The sequence below is a fragment of the Alligator mississippiensis genome, chromosome 10 (assembly GCF_030867095.1).
Source record: "Alligator mississippiensis isolate rAllMis1 chromosome 10, rAllMis1, whole genome shotgun sequence".
Classification (NCBI taxonomy): domain Eukaryota; kingdom Metazoa; phylum Chordata; order Crocodylia; family Alligatoridae; genus Alligator; species Alligator mississippiensis.
In genome coordinates, this window is record NC_081833.1 from 24,881,610 (window position 1) to 24,900,140 (window position 18,531).

At 41.9% G+C, this 18,531-nt stretch overlaps 2 long non-coding RNA genes across 3 annotated transcripts in view; one reads left to right on the forward strand and one right to left on the reverse strand.

Moving 5' to 3' along the window:
- LOC132243561 (uncharacterized) overlaps positions 1-18,531 on the forward strand; it is a 174,998-nt gene that overhangs the window by 132,960 nt on the left and 23,507 nt on the right. The gene's annotated exons all lie outside the window — the stretch shown is intronic.
- LOC132243559 (uncharacterized) lies at positions 688-11,164 on the reverse strand. 2 transcript variants are annotated; one of them, XR_009455184.1, is made up of 2 exons: positions 10,973-11,164; positions 688-8,392 (listed from the first exon to the last, which is right to left on the reverse strand). It is a non-coding gene; the product is annotated as an uncharacterized LOC132243559 (long non-coding RNA). The 2 variants fall into 2 exon arrangements; XR_009455185.1 differs by lacking the exon at positions 10,973-11,164 and adding an exon at positions 10,649-10,953.

The following is an 18,531-nucleotide window of genomic DNA, read 5'->3' on the forward strand; positions in this document are numbered from 1 at the left end:
CAACATGATCTTGAGACATGGGTCATGGATGTGTCTGTGCAGCTCACCCTGACACGTGGGCTGACCCTGCTTCTCTATTATTGGTACCTGCTCTAGCTAATTAAAACTAGCTCAATATGCCTTCTAATTGCAGTGTAGACATAGCCTGAGACTGACATGCTATCACATAAAAAGCACGATATATGATCTAGGAAGCAGTATCCTCATGCAGGATTTCCCCAGATCTAAATGGATTATATCCTGTTCAGTCCTTGGCCTCTCTTCAGAGACTGCTGACATGGATATTAGCTAGTGCCAGTGGTGGAAGGTTTCATTATATGTCTGTCTGAGATGGTTACTGAGAGCACATTCTCATCCAACCCATTCTTCATGTGATCCAGTTGTGTGAGATAAATCTGTCCCCCATTTTCCACCTGCTTTATGAGGCAATGTTAGTGATCCAGGCATTTGGCTCTTTTCAACACTCTGTCATCATGTATTGGGGTCACTCTGCTGCTGGCCCTGATGTCTTTTTTTTACGTGATGTGAAACCAAGGTCATGACCACTTCTGATCACAAAAGATTCCATTATGTTTTTTCCCAAGAGTAGCAATGCTACAGGTAGCATGCTGGCCAGTTTCTAGTTTGGATAACAACATTACAGCCTGCTTAACTGCTACAGTGGGATCTAGGGTAATAAATGAGTCCTTATCACTGATAACCCTTTACTTGTTGTCACCATCAAATAAGCAAACAATTTTAATAAAGAAATTATAAATGAAACTTGTACTTCATCACATGTGCCCATTCCCTACACAGAAACCAAAAACTTGTCAAATCAAAGAAGGCTCTCTGACACTGATATCCAGAGGAAGCAGGCAATAGTATCATGGGCCATCCTGTAATAAGGCCCTGCTTTCCAGCTTTGTAAATATATTACATAAGCTTGACATCGAAAGCAGTGCTGCAGATCTTAAATCCTATAGGTTGTCAGGAAAGGATCACCTTTTATCCAAGGATCTGGCAAGCTTTCCTGGTTGAGAAATGTTGTTTAGTCCTCTTTTAAAGCTGTAGGGAAAAGATGAGACATACGGAGATTAAGTATTATGCCCAGATTCACAGCAAAGCAGAGGTAGGAGTAGAACCCAGTTGTAAGTCCTCCCAAGAATACTCATAATGGTCCAAAATCAGCCCCAAAATGCAAAATTCACAAAACCCAGACCCCCTCCCCTTTTCAAATACAAATAGTGATGCCAAAGTACCACAAAAACCCTCAAAAGCTCAAATAAAATGTAATCTGAGGTGATTGAGTTTTACAATGTAAAAATGTTGTTCCCCTATGAAATCTTAAACTAAATGTACAATTTTTCTGTTAATTTGTTTGATATAACCTAGAGAAGGTCAGAACATTCATTTTTTGGTCAACTAAAATTCTTAAAATATAGTTCTGGTAAAGTTTTGTTTTGCAAATAACTACAGAATTGTTTCTACTTATGCTGAAAACTATAGGCCTAATCCTGCAAACAACCATGTGCTTAATTTTAAGCATGTAGGTAGCCTTACTGACTCTTGTGGGATTATTTCTGTGCTTAAAATTAAGCATATATGTCGAACTTCTAGGACTGAGGCCTTCTGCATTTGATGCTTTCTGGAAACCTTGTTCAGAAACATTTGTGTATCTGTTTCCCATGGTTAGTGTATATTTCGTCCTTCATTCTAAATTTACTAATATTTACATTCTTGTAACATTGTTGTTTTTTAAGAGATCATCTGCTCCCACTGCTTTTCTCTGCTTGAAACCACCATCCTGTCTGATGTCATAAACATTTCTGTAGGAGCCAATTTTGATGTCACAAACAGAAGCTTCAAGCAGGAGATAAATGGCAGGACAGTAAAAGAAGCAGATGAGTTCTTTACCCTAAGATCTTTGTGTTTTTAAGTCAACCCAAAGGCGAATAAAAACAACTCTGATGATGTTGGTGGACTGTTACTACTAGAGCTCAGTTCAGACCTGATACTTCCCAACAGCTAGTATTAGCTAGGAAGAAAAGGAAGCAGAAACAAAATGTTATGGAACCTAATTCTCATTTCACTCCAGTTGGTGTGAATCAGAAGCAAAGGCCTTCTCTGAAGCCATTTGATTTACAACAGTATAGAATCATTGTGCACAGAAGAGTAAAAGGAGAGAAGCATAAATGGAGCTATGCCAGTGTTACACAGGCTGAGGACCTGCCCCCTCCGATGATATGAATGTCTAGTCCTGAAGTCCTTGATGACTATTAAATGGGGAAGAACCCTTGACATCTTGTTTCAAAAGCAATTTTTCCCAGTTTTCCCCCAAGGAGACAAGTCCTCATTGGTGTAAATTAGCAGAGTGCCAAGTGTAAATTAGCGTCACTCCTTCCACTTAAGAGCTACATCAGTTGAGGATGTGGACCATAATCTCAAACTTGACCTGTGACCTCAGTGTCACAGTGTATTAATGATCTTCAGAGTGGAAGGATACTGGAAACAAATGCATGCTTTGATTTGGGAGGCAGGGAAGGGGGCTTTTCTATGAATACACACAATTAGCACAACACATTCATTTCTAAAGTGTAACTTGTTTCCACCTGTTTCTCAAATGGATTCTGTGGGCCAGTTGTGCTGTCACAGCCTAGCACTGAATAGGAGGTGGTGCAGGGCTGTGTGGCCACCATGGTTTCTCTTTGGAACACTGCACTTGATTCTCCCCTGCCTTGTAGTCTGCATTGTTGTTTGAGCTGATTGCAAAAAAAATAAAAATAAAAATTGTCAAAGTCGTTTTCCACCAGACAATGCCATTTTTGGTGGAACAAGTATTTTTTTTTCCAGGGACTATGATGTCACTGAGACTCTTTTTGATAAATTTGGTAATATTGTTTGCAGAATGGAAAGTACTTTGGATTTTTTTGATGTATTATTTTTTAAATGTAACTTTTAAACTTTTTTCGCTGTAAAACAATGAGGAAAACTGATCATTAATTGACAACCCATGATTTTTTTTACAATGTTCCTTTGTAAAAAATTTGTCCCAATTATGATGAATTAGGAAAAAAAGTCTCTCCCTCCATCTCCTGCTCCAGGCTAGACAATCCTTTTTCTGACCAGCTCTATTCATGATCCTGGTTTCCATGTGGACTTATTCATGTACAGTTGTGATTTAGCATTTGTGTTCAACTATATATCAACATACAAAGGCCAAGGCAGTGGCCAGTTGGTTCCAATCCCTCCTCAGATCCAAACCATTTTTAGAAGAGTGCTACATATGCTTCCTTCTGCAGGTAATCCTCTTCAAGGGCCTGCAGGACAATAAGGGCATAGGCTATGCTCTACCAACTAAACCTGTCGTTAAGAATCTAACACCTGGGAAGATGGTAGCCCCGATGAACAGCAGCTCTTACATCTAGGAGAGTAGCCCACCCCTGTAAGGCACAAACAAGGGAACAAAAGACTACTTCCTTTTCTCCCCCATTAAAGATCCATGTGTCACATGCCAGTTGCATTCTGACCTTATCTGAATGGATCTGTTTCTAACAGTAACATCTACAAATACCTTTATCAGCCAAACGATAAATGTTCGCAGCTTCAGTTCTGTCCTTTATCCTACTGCAGGCGAAAGGTATTATGGCTTTGAATCCTGTCGCTGGTACTAAACCAAAAAGTTGATATGTCCTGAACTTGCAGTTTTTTGTTTGTTTGGAGGGGGGGAGAGGAAGGTCGTTGTCAAAAATGTAGTGTGGTATTTACTTCACACAGAGATGGTGAAGGCTAGCATGTCTGAATGCTGAACAGAAGACTTATCAGTCAGTAAGGCTGGCAAAACCTTCTTGACATTCCTTCTATCACAGCACAAAAGGCAGGGGTTATGTTTACCCCTTTGGAAGCTATAGTCAGAGAACTGGGCAGACATACAAATTATGCAACAAATGGCTGTGTGCATGCATGCATGCGTGCATGCGTGTGTGTGTGTGTGTGTATGTGAGAGAGAGAGACATGCAAAAAGAATAGATTAGTGACATTTTTAGTTTTGCTACAGGAAGAAAAATATTTTACCTCTACACATACTTACATGTACTCACAGAGCTTCATGTGATAGGCAAACTGATAGGGTGAGAAGTATGTGATATATCCCTAAACAGATCTATGTATAAATATTATGACAGATCAGTAAATCCCTAAAGCCTGGCTACTCCTGTCTGTTTTCCATGGATGCAGTGAAGGTGAGTCTCTTTTCACCCATCTTTGAGGAAAATGTTTTTCTCTGAATCCTAAAGGATTCTAATATCTCCACTTCTTTTAGTGCCTTCAGGAAATTGCTAAGGGAAAAACATGCTGGGGAAAGGTACAGACCTCTGAGATGAGCAAAGAATTTGTTGCCTTTCAGTTGAATGGAGGGGGTGGAAAGAGTTGCATTCAGACTTAAGGTGGTGACAAGATATTGTCCCTTGTGGCCCAGAGTCCCTGGTAAACCAGTGGCAGAAGGGGAATGCCAGGTCCCATTGGCACGTGGGAGGTAGAATGAGAAGCATTGCATGACTTCAGCAGGGGAAACAAGCAGACACAGTTGCTGCTGTCTGGTAGATCTGGAGGACTGGTGGAAAATGTGTGACCTCTGGTTCACATCACTGCTGATGATGATCAAAAGGAACTTCTCTGACCCTAAAAGACCAGGCTTTTCCACAGCGCCTCAGCCTCTATATCCAATACAAACAGAAGAATTCAAAGCTACTGGATTAGGAGCTGGTGTGGCTTCCATTAACCCAAAGGTTTGGCTGAGTTGACTCCAGGAAAAGCTGTGCATCAAACATAATGAATCAGAAGGGAAGCCTATACATCAGACAAGCCTGGTGACCTTTGGGGCTCGATAGCATTACTTACAATGAACATATTGGGGTGGGGGAGGGGGAGATATTCAGAAAAAAACAGTATGGGTTAAAAAAAAAAGTCCCTGCTGATAATGCATTTTAATGCATTTTGTTGCTCCATTTTTCTCTCTAATTCTTCCATTTCTATAAAGTATATACACTGGCTCCTATATATATATATAATACACACACACACACACACACATATATAATATATATACACACACAGTAATTTTTGTCAACAGTGACAACTTGCTGATGGGAAGCAAAAATTAAAGCAGGAAATCATTTCCAGTGAGAAGCCATCCTCTTGTAAGCAGCAAGGATTTACTGTACTGTGACAAAAATGCTTATTCCTTATAGCATAGTTCAACTGCTCTTTGTTTCCTACTTGTTTGCTGCATGCACATATAAATATTGATACATTCTTCCAGTATATATTCAAGCCTGGAAATGCATTAGGGAGTCCAACAGAAATGCTCCCCTTCCTTGTCTGTCTATTTGTGTGTGTAAATAGTTAGATATAGTTACGCTGAGATATATGGGTGGAATCTGCACTCAAAGGAACCAGATCAGTTTCATACACTGATTGAGTTCATCTGGGGGCCAAACTCCATATAAACTACTAGAGGCAAAAAAAAAACCCACCTTAAGCCAATTCTAGCTAGAGTTAGGTGAGCCTTTTGCCAACAGCACACACACATATGCACACATACTCACACACATTAATGTCGTCCATTGCTGTCATAAAACTAGAGACACTTATATGAGGGTGAAAGGCCAAAAGGGGCCTTGATTTAATAACAGGGGAAACATTATTTTCTGTTATTAATTACACATTATCCATCGTACATTTGCTGCACTGAGTTTAGATAAGGTTACATCTACATTTTATTAGAAAACTTCTCAGGTCATGTTGGGGGATTTGACTTGGATGAAAAAAAAGATCTGTTTTAAACTGCCATGGGGAAATGCTGTCTTACTGTACAATCCCATCCCCCACACTCCACCACGTCTCAGTCTGCCTTTTTAGGGACTGATTCTTGCACATTCTTGAAATAGTTCACCCTGCAAATGCTAAATGAATTGAGGCTCAGAATAAACTTGGGGCTGTATCAGCCTGAAGTTCCCAGAGTCTGAACACACACACTTTCTCTCTCTCTCTCTCTCTCTTATACATGCACACACATATGCGCACGTTCATGGCTGTTGGATCAGTCAAATCCAAAGTGAAAAGTTATGCTCAGCAAGTGGAGACTTAAAAGTTCAAATCCAGGTCTAATTCAGTGCATTCTTTCTTTCATTTCCTTGCATTCAGCTGCTTTGGGGGAGTTGATATTGAGCACATATCTCATTCCAAATGAGAGATGGGGGTAGGAGAGTGTTCTAGGATAAACTTGCAGCTTATGTGGATGATAGAAAATTGGTATCATTATAGAGAGCTGCATAGATTATTTAGAACAATTGGCTCTAAACTGAGCTGCACAGGTGTCTCCTTCAGCCTTCTACCCCACCTCTATATCACCAACAATTACAAGATATGGAATTATTTTCGTATACTGGTCCTCCTTCCACCAGTCCTTCTTCCTCATCCTTCATCCAAGTGGTTGGCTAAGAAAGCTTGAAGGAAGGTGAATATGTAGCACATGAGAAATAAAAGAAAAGACAGGAAACTGAGCTAAAACAACTCTCATAGATACAACTCCAGATAGATGGATGTTACTGTTGGTACTATTCCAAAATTGAGAATCTTGGATAGAGCCTTCCAGTGTGCCCAAGAAGCTTTTCCAATATAATCAGAGTTTAAAAGACATGGATTTGCCTTTTAAATATACTTTAATAAAAAGCCATTAAGCCTGGTTCTGTCCACATGACTCTTTGAGGCTCTTCATAGGGCAGTATGAGGCCAGGAGAGATTCTGCCACTTATCAAGGGCTGTATGTGCTAACAGTTGTCTGTGAGTTCCCAGACCATCTTCTCATTTGATACAGCTGGGAAGTAATAACAGTGCTTTATAGTACATAACAATAATTGGAAATGTGCTAAAACCAAGCACTCACAAATTTGAAAATACCAATAAGAAGGTTTGTATGTAGAACCTTAATTTGGCCCTGCAATGCATGATGCACTTTGAAATTAAACACATTGTTATTCTCCTTTTAGAAACAGAGAATTGAGGCAAGTAGAGATTAAAGTCAAAAGTACCCCCTAATTTTGGGTACCCAATCTGGCATGCCTAGGACATGCCTTTTTCAGCGTATTTAGCAGTATATAGTGCATCATGTAGAAAACAAAGTACCCACTAGGTGCATCTCATCCTTGCACGAAGTTAATGCAGCATAATAAATTCTGGAGCTGTTTGCACCATTCAACTGCTCCTGGGCCTAGTCTCTGCACATGAGCCCAGGACAGCAGCAGTTTGAGCTGAGGCAGAGTAGCCCTGGGCTGGCAACACGCTTGGTGGGTCAGTCCTGGGCTCAGGGTGGCAGCGGAGGGAATGGCCGGGGCATGAAAGCATTAAAGTATGGAGACATGCAGCAGGCAGTCCCCGCACTTTAGCACCCCTGTGTCCCAGCCAGCCTGTCACTATCTACACATGCATTTCAGCAGAATAAGTAATTGTGCCATAAGATAGTACTGGTTCTCCAAGGCAACATTTAACTGCCTTAATCTTGAAACCATCCTTTCTCTTGTTGTCCCCTTCCTCAGTCACTACACACAAGCTTGGCCAAATACAGACAGTTTTTCACAGGAATAGCAAAAGACACCTCCTTGACTGATACAAAGGTTACCCCTCTGCCAAAGATCAGATCCCTGCTTTGAAGTACTGTAGCACTATAGCATTTCAAAGGACTTAAGTAGTTTTTAAACATGGACCAACCAGTACATTTTTCCCTAGTCTCATTCTTGAAAACAGCTAAAAAAATTAGGCCAATTTTCCAGATTTCTTCAGTTTGAAGCAAACACATGGTAGGGAAATTTCAACCCATACTGATAAAAAGTATGCTAATCTAGAAATAACTGAACAGGGGCTTATAATGGGAAATGTCAGAGAACCTTAAGAACTGAAAGTGCTGTTATTCCTCACCTATCTTCTTAAACTGCCTTAAATCATCTCAATGGCTGTGGTATCTTCTGAGAACATATTAGGCGGTATGATGGACATTTGTCATGAGTCTTTCCCTTAATTGCCATCTTTCAATGGCTGGGCTTTTTTGGTAGGTTTTGGTTTGTTTTTTAATGGCTACATTGGTCTATATTTCTGTTAGAAAAAGCAAGATGGAGACATGTACTTTACACTTTTAAGACAAGGTAATAACATTTGTCATGGGCAGACCCTCAAGTTTTTGTCATTGCAGACCCTCATAAAACTCCATCTCCTGCATGGATGAGCTTTCTCATCTAAGATCAGTCTCCTCTTTGCTACTTTTGCCATGTCAAGACAAGACTTCAGACTTTACTGAAGCATCAGGCAGAAAAAATCTTCAGCTGTACTGACGTTTTAATTTACTTCAATGGGCGTTGGCCTGTAGGAGAGAGAGCAGAATTGTACTGTCACACACAGTTATGAAAATCTTCTCAAAAAGTAAAGAAAACTGACATTCTGGCCTTATCCATGGATATTGTACTGCGTTAATTAACTAAATAGCAGGGGTAAGTTAAAAGGAGATGAATGTGGTTTAAACTAATGTAAGTAAGTCCATAGTGTTTTATCAGTTTTAACTAAAGCCTTTTAACATCACACCTTTAGTTAAATCACTGCAAGTGTATATGTAAATCTGACAGTACTTGGTCCATTAATTTTGGTTCCATCGGGACAAGAAAAGGCTACCCTGATACAAGCGTTTCTCATTTTGTGTTATGCAAAGGCTACTCCAGTTTAATTTAAACCAGTTTTTAAACTGACTTAATTAAACCACTGCAAACCTTTGCATGGGCACTCTTTTTGCCCTGATAAGTGGTTTATTTATGTTAATTTAAATTGATCCTCAACTGATTAGCTAAGCATAAAGCAGGGCAGGGTGGCAATTTCTGCCACTAACTAGATTAGCTAAATTAAGGCTGATCTGAAGTAAAACAAGTGTGTTCACACAGCCTTTCATAGTCTTTTTAAAATCAAGTCAGTTTGGAATCATACCAGTACAACTTTCTTGTGAAGATATAGCCTGTCATATAACATTTTCCGCAACAAATTTCCAAAATGTCTGCTCTTTCAAATTTCTCTGCTAAAATATTTGTTTCATTTATTAATTTCTAGCATCAGATTTAGGGGATGATTATCTGGTTATTTACATATGTATCCCAGAAGCGGGAATCTAAGCTTTCACATCTTTATTGCAAGCCTAGAAATTGAATAGTTATTGATATTTATTAAAGACTAAATCCCAGAAGGGAAAGTGGTACCTGGACTAGAGTTAGGTTTTTCATGCTTCCAGTTTGCTTAGTTTTTTGGAGGTTCACCAAGGTTTTACTTTTTGTTTAGGTATAGAACCAATAGTATTTATCAGAAATGGCAAAATGCTTCATGAGGTTTCATCTTGCAAAACAGCAATCAGAAATGATATTCACTGACTGCACAGGCTTGTATTTCTGATGGTCATTTCTTGATCCAAGCTGAACATATCTGGTGTGGAGGCCCACATTCACAACATTAGAGGGCATGCATGCTTTTCTTTAATCATTATTATTTCAGTTACAACCAGGATGAGTGATCCCATCTGGTAGATAAGAATCAAACACACACAAAAATGGTTCATCTTTCTCAACATATGGAAACCCGAATGGTAAAAGTAGTTTCAATCATACCCCCCCCACTCTCTTTTTCTCTCCATATGGCTAAACTAAATTTGTGGCCCTACTTTAACTACAGTTAACTGATTAATAATTACCTAGCACATGTTAGCTAAGCCTGACCTAAAGTTAGCTTTTGTCCTAGTCAAGAAACAAGATAATTCCTTATAGTTTGATATATCTGGAGCTAGACTCCTGAAGTTAAGAAGTGGCTGGTTCTTTCTTCCTGCTTCAGGGTATTGTATGCTCAAATACTTGCTTGGGTATAAATACACAATTATCTATGCATTTCTGGTTCAAGACTGCTGCTTTCCCTCCATCATAGGTTTAAAAGCCAAGTTTGTTAGTGAGGCATACAAGAAGGTCAATTTTGCATTACATGGTGGTTCCTATATGTTTACACTTTTAAGAAGTGTTCTCCTCTTTTGTTTAATTCCATATTCAGGAGCCTTTTTCAAAATGCCCCAGCCCTCTTCCATATGTACAAAAAAACCCAACTTTTTTTTGGTAATATAAAGAGCCCCTGATGAAGGGGAAGGGGGTCTAATCTAACAATGTCTAATCACTACAGGACCATCTTGAGCTAATTGAGTTTGTCTAAAATTCATCCAGCCTTTAAGGTTTAATAGAAGATGATAGTCTTAATGCATCACATGCCTTGGAGTAAATGGATACTTTCCCTTTAAAGGCCCTGTTGATGTTATGTGAAGGGGAACAACAGTTGTTATGATTCTGAAACTCAGATTGAACCCAATTAATCAATGCGGAGATGATTTGAATCATGTGGCATGCTTGGTCACCTCTCTGATATTTTATCCTCATCCCTCCATAGACTTGAGACATGATTGATGTCAAGTGTACACTGAATTTTCAAGGCAAGGCAAGGCAAGGCAAAGCCAAGTCAGTTGGACAGAGAAACAAATTAGATCAAAAGTGTGATCCGGGGAAAGGCAGATTAGTTTCAGAGAAGAAGCTTAAATTGCTCTTTATACCTTGGGTGCTTAGGTCTGAATCAAGAGGCATCCGGGCTTGAGTTGCAGAGTGGCAGCGGGGAGCCCTGCAGCCCGGGGAGCGGCGCTCGGCCAGGGGACTGCACATGCCCCAGCGGAATCGCGACGTGCAAAACCCCTCAGAGGCACGTTTGCATCCTTGAGTTGCTCTTAATGTAAAAATAATCTCCCGGCCATCTTCAGCTCTTAGGTTACAGCCGCGGGGACCTTGTGCCTTTCCTCCGAGAAAACGGATCTGGAAGAGGAGCCCTGATCCGTGCAGGGAACTATTTCAGACCGCCCCCCCCCCCCCCCCTTTCTCCTTACTTCTCTCCTCTGGTTTCTTCCCTGTTTGTTTCACAATCGATTTCCACATTTCGTTCATTGGTTTCATGCCTTCTCCCGCCTGCCAAGCGTTGGACAAGGGTTAACATTTTTGATCTCGCCTTGTATTTCCTCCCTCCTCCTGGATTTCAGGAGGGGGATGGGGGAGAGGGACTTGGCGTGCAGGGCTGAGTCTTGGGAAGGACCAGGCACAGCCCTGGAAAGCAGAATCGCCTTTCACTCAAGACGGGGCTGCGACTTTTTTATTTGCTTTTCCCACCTCAAAATATTCCGCAGCAGAGTGTGACAAATTAAAGGGAGGGTGAGGGGGGATGGTTAATTGCCAGTTACCACATGTGTGACATTTGGCTCCTACTCAGTTTTGGGGCTAAATCCTCCGCTCAGTTCAACGGGGTGCAGTTCCGCTCCTGCCTCCCAACCCTGCACAGTGCACGACTGTCCTAGGTCTAGTCCAGCTCCTTCAGAGCTAGGGATGCTTGCTACTTAGCTTATGGGATGCAGGCTGTCAGGGCATGATCTTGTCTCCTCGAAATCAATGCCTTCCTCACTGATTTTATTTAACAAGGGGGCCGATCTTCCTCTGGTTTTTAATTCTTATGTTAAGTACTTTGTAAACTGCGGTCTAGAAGAAGGGGGTGGCGGTAAAACTGGTCCTTTGAAGACCCCCAACTCAAACTGCCCCATAAAATTTTAATCCGGTATCTAATCACTTCCCGTGTCTGCATGGTGGAGTCATCTCCCTTCCCTGCACACAACGTGCGTGTGCCTACGGAGCAACATCTGGCAGGAGGCACATGATGGAGCCTGCTGCTTCGCATCTGGTTCTAATGCTGGACTCAGTAGTTTTATTTCTGCTCTGCAGTATAATATAAACTATACTGTTACATTACACACATCGGATTCCAGGTCGAGTCTGAGCTCCCCTGGCAGCTTCACAAAACGTTGTGTTTGAATGAAGCTTACCCCAAGCCCCGTGGTCTTAGCAGATTCCCCCTTCATGCCCGATGTTGATGCTGGGGAAGGGGCGAGGTGCTACTCCAGTTCTCCGAGATGCTGTGGGACAAGCTCCTTATCTTGTCAATTAGCAAATGACAGCAGGGGTATGGTAGATTTATTTCGTACAAGGATCCACATTCAGTTTCCATTCATCTGATGTCGTTTGGGGCTTGCCAGCCCTGAGATGGGAGGATGGCAGCGCTGGGGGCATGGGCATGGGCATGGGGCTTTAGCACTTTACCAGAAAGGTGTGTTTGGAATAGGATGGGGGCTGGACCACTCCACACAACAGCCCTTGGACGATTTGTATGGAGACACTCGCTGTGCCATGCCGATTAAAGACACCCCTGAGAAGTGCACCTCTACCGAGCTGTGGCTTGCTTTTGCAAGCCTTCACCCCTGCCAACTGATCGGGCTGGCGAGGCTTTCGGATATTGGGCTGGCAATGAGGAAGCTTGGAGATGCTAAGAAGCCAATTAACTTTCTTGAAAGTAAGAGACCTTGCCCCATTTTTTAAAAATGATGGTATCTATTTTTATGAAATCGCCCGTTATTAACAGTTCAATACAGCGTCTCCTCATCTCTTTAATGGCTTGTAGAGTGGCTGCGGGGAAAGGGGGGCGAGGGGGAGGGGGGAGCTTGAAGAAGTTAAATTATGTCAAGATTATTTTTCATTACAGTTTTTAATAGTAAAGAAGACCTCAACCAAACTACTGTTAATCCGGTTCAGTGACGAGGCAAAAGCCTTTAACTGTATATTTTACTCATTAAACACATTTGCGCAAAAATCGTGCAGTATAATTGCCTGTTTATCCTATACCTTTATTCGTTTTCTGCTCTTTTTTCAATCAAAAAGGCACTGCTGTATGAATATTAGCTACGTTTCTTGACACATTTTTTTTCCCAGTGGAAATCATGAGAAGACGCTTCCTAAACAGAAGATCTGCTGCAAATTATTTCTATAGGATACACAACCTATTTACATCTATTTATCTCTACATGTCTCTCCTAAAGAGTCCGGGGCTGGGAAATAGATGTTCTGGCGAACAAAAGACAATCACTTCTGAGATGTCTATGTATTGAATCGCATCAGGTCTTGACTGCACATTCCCCCCTCCCTAAAAGCCGAGAGCGCCAGGACATCTTGGATGCTTTGAAGACTTCCTCAGTCATTTAAGAAAGGAAAAATCCACTCTTGATTGCATTAACCCTTTATATTCCCAGATCAACTGAAGGAAAACCTATAGCTGTGAAGTTTTTGTCCCTGTATAAGTGGGATGTTTTCGGTTGAGGAGATGGACGGTGGGTTTCCACAGGGAGAAGTCTGATTAAGATCGAGTTGTGAGGAGCAGGTATTAAAAAGAGGGACCTTTCTGCTTGGGCAAGGCAGGTCTGCCAGGCAGAGAAACCAATGAGAAACAAACCTGTGGCTGTGCTCGGGTTGTTCAAGTGCCACTCACTCCTCTGCCCTCAAACAAAGCGGGGGCAGCCCGAGGCTGCCCTGGAGCGGCTGGACCTGGGCTGGACGAGTGTCTGCGGAGCGGGGGTGAGGCTCTCCTCCCTCCCGGAGCCGGGACCGCTGCCACAGGCCGCGACAGTGCCGGCCGGCCGGGGCCGCGCGTGGCGGCGCTTTTGCCATCGCGCTGCTGAAAGTTGGGTCCGCGCACAGACGTGCGTGTGCGGAGTGCGTCAAAGCGGTGATTTCGGGGAGCGGGACTGAGCGGAGCCTGAATGCCAGAGCGGATACAAGAGTCTCACACACGCACACACACACACACACACACACACACGCACGCACGCACACACCGCTTTTGTTTCAATGCTGGTGAATGCATGGCTCCACAATCACTTTAGCTTGGCCAGGACAGTGCTCACGAAAGCCTTGCTTTCTTGCAGGCTGGAGGAAGGAAAAGTAACCCGTTTTAAGCCCCCCCCCTGCACAAGCTGAAATGAATTTACATCGATTTTGTTTCCTGCCCAGAGCCTCCTACAAATCACATTTGCCGGTTCCCCCCACCCTCTCTCAACTTTTCTCCCCCTCCTCCGTGCTGCGGCCGCCTCGCGAGTCTGCACATTGTCACTCAACGGCAGAGCCCGTTCCAATCTCGACTCCTTTGTGTTCTTTCAACCCTCTGCCTAATTGTATTCCCAAATGGATTTGCTTTGATGGATTTACTTCCTTTTATAATTTCCAAGTTATGTATCCTGGTTTTGCCTTTCCAACACTTAATGTGGAAAAAGTGCCCCCTTCTCCCCTAAACCCGAGCTGTGCTTTGCTGACTTTCAGAGGTGTCTGCAGGGGTTTTCTGTTGTTTTCCCTTTACCGAGTCTTTTTTTCTTTCTCCTTTTTTTTTCTCCATTGGTTAAATTTTCACACAGCCATAAATCACCCTGTCTGCTCCAAAAGGCAGGTATGGCATAAGATATGGCGAAGCATTCCAAGAGAAATGAAAAATGAGGAACTCGATGAAATACAGGGTAGATTATATCCTACTTACACACAAAGACATCTTCTATAAAGAAGTCTGGAGAGAGTAAAGCCATGATAAAGATTAATGTATAATATATGCCACATATGCACTCCCTCTAGCCCTCTCTCTACTAAATATCTATTTATTCTATTTATGTTTAATATGTCATATACTGTAGTATGATTTTATTTCTATCTTTCCATCTATACAGTGTGTATACACACATATGTTTAGCCTATATATGCATAGGATTTTTGTAGATAGGAAAAAGAAGCCTGGAGAACTTGGAAGGGAAGAAGACAAAAAACATGGATTGGCTAGGCAAAGATACTGGGCCTGAGAGAAATGCGGCCTGGGATATTATTTAGTGGGAAAAAAATAATTTGAAATTAAGAAAGAGGCTAGGAGACTGAGGAAAAGGACTGCCTGGGCAAAGGGACTGCAGATAGGGAACTAGCCTGGAAACTGGGATGAGCAACCCTGGGAGGAAGACAGATCAGATTGAAAGCTAAATTAAGAGGAAGCTGGGTCTTAGATGGAGAGCCCAGAGGGGAAGACTGGCAATGAGTAAAGAAACTGGGATTGGGATAAAGAGCCCAGAGATCTGAGGATAGAGTAGAGGCATAAGAGAGCTAGGGTCTGTGTCCTGGGCAGCAACTGTGGCATGGGTGACACCTGGTGCTAGGCTGGTAGGAGCAGCAGCTGCATTTCTCCTCCCTCTTGGTGGGTGCCTCGGGCTGTTGCCCTAGTCGCCCTAGTCGCCCCTGCCCTCCCCACTATGCTACTGGGATAGAGATTAGAACTAGATAGGCAAGGAGACTGGGGTAGAGTTGGAAAATAGGGCTGGGACAAGAATAGGTTAGAGAAGACAGAACAAAGAAGATACGCTGTGATAAGAGAGTGGAAGTATCCCCTTAGGGAAGACTCCCCTCCAGAGCCTGGAATAGAACCAAAGATTTCCAAGTCTTAGCATTCCTCTGCTGTCAGCAAATACCTGTGAAAACCTCTGACCAAGTGTCCCCCTCTCCCCTTGAGTTGCCCACAAAAGGGAGTGACAACCTACTGCAATTGGTTACTCCATTAGGTCAAGTGGGAGAGGTTGTTACAGTAGATCTAAGGGTTCCAGTCAGGTGGATGGCCCATGTGAACACCACTATGATGCCATGTGATTTAATAGTACACACTAAACTAAATGCAACACATTGAAACAACATGGCAGTGGCAAAGTCAAGCACTCAGTTGTTAGGAAATACTGAAGCAAAGTTGCCTGGGCAACCTTAATTCATCTTTCTTGTTTACATGCATTATAATCCCATCTCTAATTACATGATCACACACTATGTTTGCCCATAGGGCCCTTTGCCTCATTCAGTTCCTGGGATGGCTTTTGCTCTGGGGTGTGTAAGAGCTGCATATTGAAGGAGACTGTCATCTATAGGGCCTTTGCCTTATCTTTTGTGGAAGTCAGGTGGTATGTAGTGACTGATGCGGTGGATGTCAGGATGGACTCATGGCTAAGACTGCACTTGAAAATCAGGTCCTATCCCTGCCTCTGTCACAGTGTTCCTGTGTGATGCTGGTCAAGTCACCTAGACCAAGGTTTCCACAAGTGATTACAAAATGAATATTCCTCATTTTGGGGTTCCCAATATAAACTCTTAGGCCTGATTTGCAGAAGTGCTGAGCGCTTGCAACAGCAAGTGAAGCTGCTGAAAGCTGTGTTTTGAGCATATAATGCAGAGATAGTTTGATAAATACATTTCTATCCCTCTTAAATTGGGCATCTAAAATTAGTTGATACTTTTGGTTCTTCCTTGCTTCTGTTTCCCATCTGAAAAACAGAGGAGAAAAAACACCTCACTTGACAGGGTCTCATGAAAATAAACTTGTTAATGTTTTTTAAGCACTCAAATATTACAGTGATGAGCAGCAACCAAGGTCCATTTAGAAAATGATGATGATGATAATTCTGTTTTCAGAGCAGGATTTGAACAGTGGGTAGGATGTATATAAAGACTGTATTATAATGCACAGGCATAAGTGGATCAAATGAAGGTTCCACAGGTCATCTGAATTCTGAAATTGTCTAACTTTTGCATGCTTGATGTTTCAACCTTACTGGTCTCTTAGCAGTGTGTGTAAGTGGGTGTGTGCATGTGTGGTGGGCACAGCTACACTGCCAATATTTGGGTTATACAGAATTTTTTTTAAATAAGGTGTGATCTTTGAGTGCCTAACGTGAGACATTTGAAATGGCCTGAGTTTCAGAATGTGCTGACCATCCTCATTATCAACCTTAGTTCACAGGGGTAGTAGCACAGTAAACTAGATCTCCCCACAATTACCGAGTCATTGCTAACCTTGCTGTCTGATTGTTCTTCATTTCTGTCCTCTGCTCTATATTTTTTATCCAAGCCCTTCTTTGTTTTCCCCTCCTTCTTCCTTCCGTTCATCCTTGAATGATCATCTTCTGTAGGCAACCTCCTTCTTTTCTAATCCTGTATTCTGAAGAATATGAATTTCCTCCTTTTAATTGCGTTGATAAATTCTGAGCATCCCCTCTCTGAAAATAAGGCCCCTTTTAAGTGCCCTTTCTGAGACACCAGAGTCAGCCTTGAAAATTTTGGCAGGGCAGAAAAAAGAGAAAAAGAAAGAGAGAGAGATTCTGGATTTGTTTTAACCGATATTTAGATAAGGATGATTGTTTGTTCAGCACCAGCATTGTTCTAAGAACCCTCGCTTTTGTCTCTATGAGGATCCGTCTTACTCATCTGGAGCTAGGCCTCTTGAGAAACAGAGCTTGTTTACTGTCAACTGCTTTGTGGAACACTGTTACACAACAGATGGTCTCAAACCCAGTTAAATCCCTTGAATTGCTTTATGGTGAGGTCTACAGGTCTTTGAGATGTATACAGAATATTGTGCCATCCAAATGATGCAAGCTTGGCAGAAATGCACTTTCTTGTTTATGCTTGAGAATATTCACATACATGATTTTGTTTTTATGGACATGAGTATACAGCTGCCAAGGTTTGCAAGTATTTGAGAGGGGGTCTTGTGGTTGTATGTTCATTTGTGCATATCTTGAAGTGTGTGTACATGCAAATATGCATATATATATATATATAGACACATGAGTATGGATGCTGGGGTTTCCGTATGTGTATTTGACTCCATGATTGCCCCCAGCTTGAATTTTTATCTCAGTAGCCTTGTATCTTTAAGGCATGTATAAAGGATGTCTTTTCCTTATCTAGTTCATATGACTATTATTAAATATCAATTTATTTTACTTTTCTGAATGGATGTGAGCTAGTGTGAGCAAACTGAGCCTAAACAGCTAATACAAATACAGACTTCTGTTGCTGTGACTGAATTTTATTTTCAGCTGAGGAACTGAGAGACCAGATTCCTTTTGCAAGAAAGCAAGTTACATCCAAAAGTGATCCACTTAAAATGGATTTACACTGGTGGAAAGAAAGTGATCCCTGAACATTTAATTATAAACTGAGATATTTGCCAGCTTATTTGTATATTAGTTGATTATTTTTATCTTGTATTTGTCTGCTCAGTAATTATAAAATCAGTGCTAAAAGGGAGTTGGACAAGCAGAGCAATTCAATGGTAACAAAGTCACTTTACCAGCATTACCCTGGTATTATTTCTCATCCTGTACTTATACACCCTGCTTTCCTTGCAGAAGATAGACAAGCCTAAGAGAAAGCTTTACAGTTACTAAAGCAAATGTGCTCAAGGGAGGCATCCAAGAAGTAGCAGGACATAAAAAATGAAAGCACAGGATGCTTCAGAGTACCTGAAGGTCTCAGTCATTTAAGGAGAAAGCTGCAGCATGAGAGTGAAATTTCCTGGCAATAGCAGTCTACATGCATTCACAAGGCAGACACTGGTAGACGAGTTAGTGGATATTCAACCATAAGCATCCAGGCCCATAAATGGCCTTCACTACACCTGGAAATTAGTAGGACTAAATGGCTATAATCTGCTCCTCCTTCCCCCTTAGCTTTTACATTTAACCTAGAGGTCTTATCCAGCCCCAGCTAAAATCCATGGCAA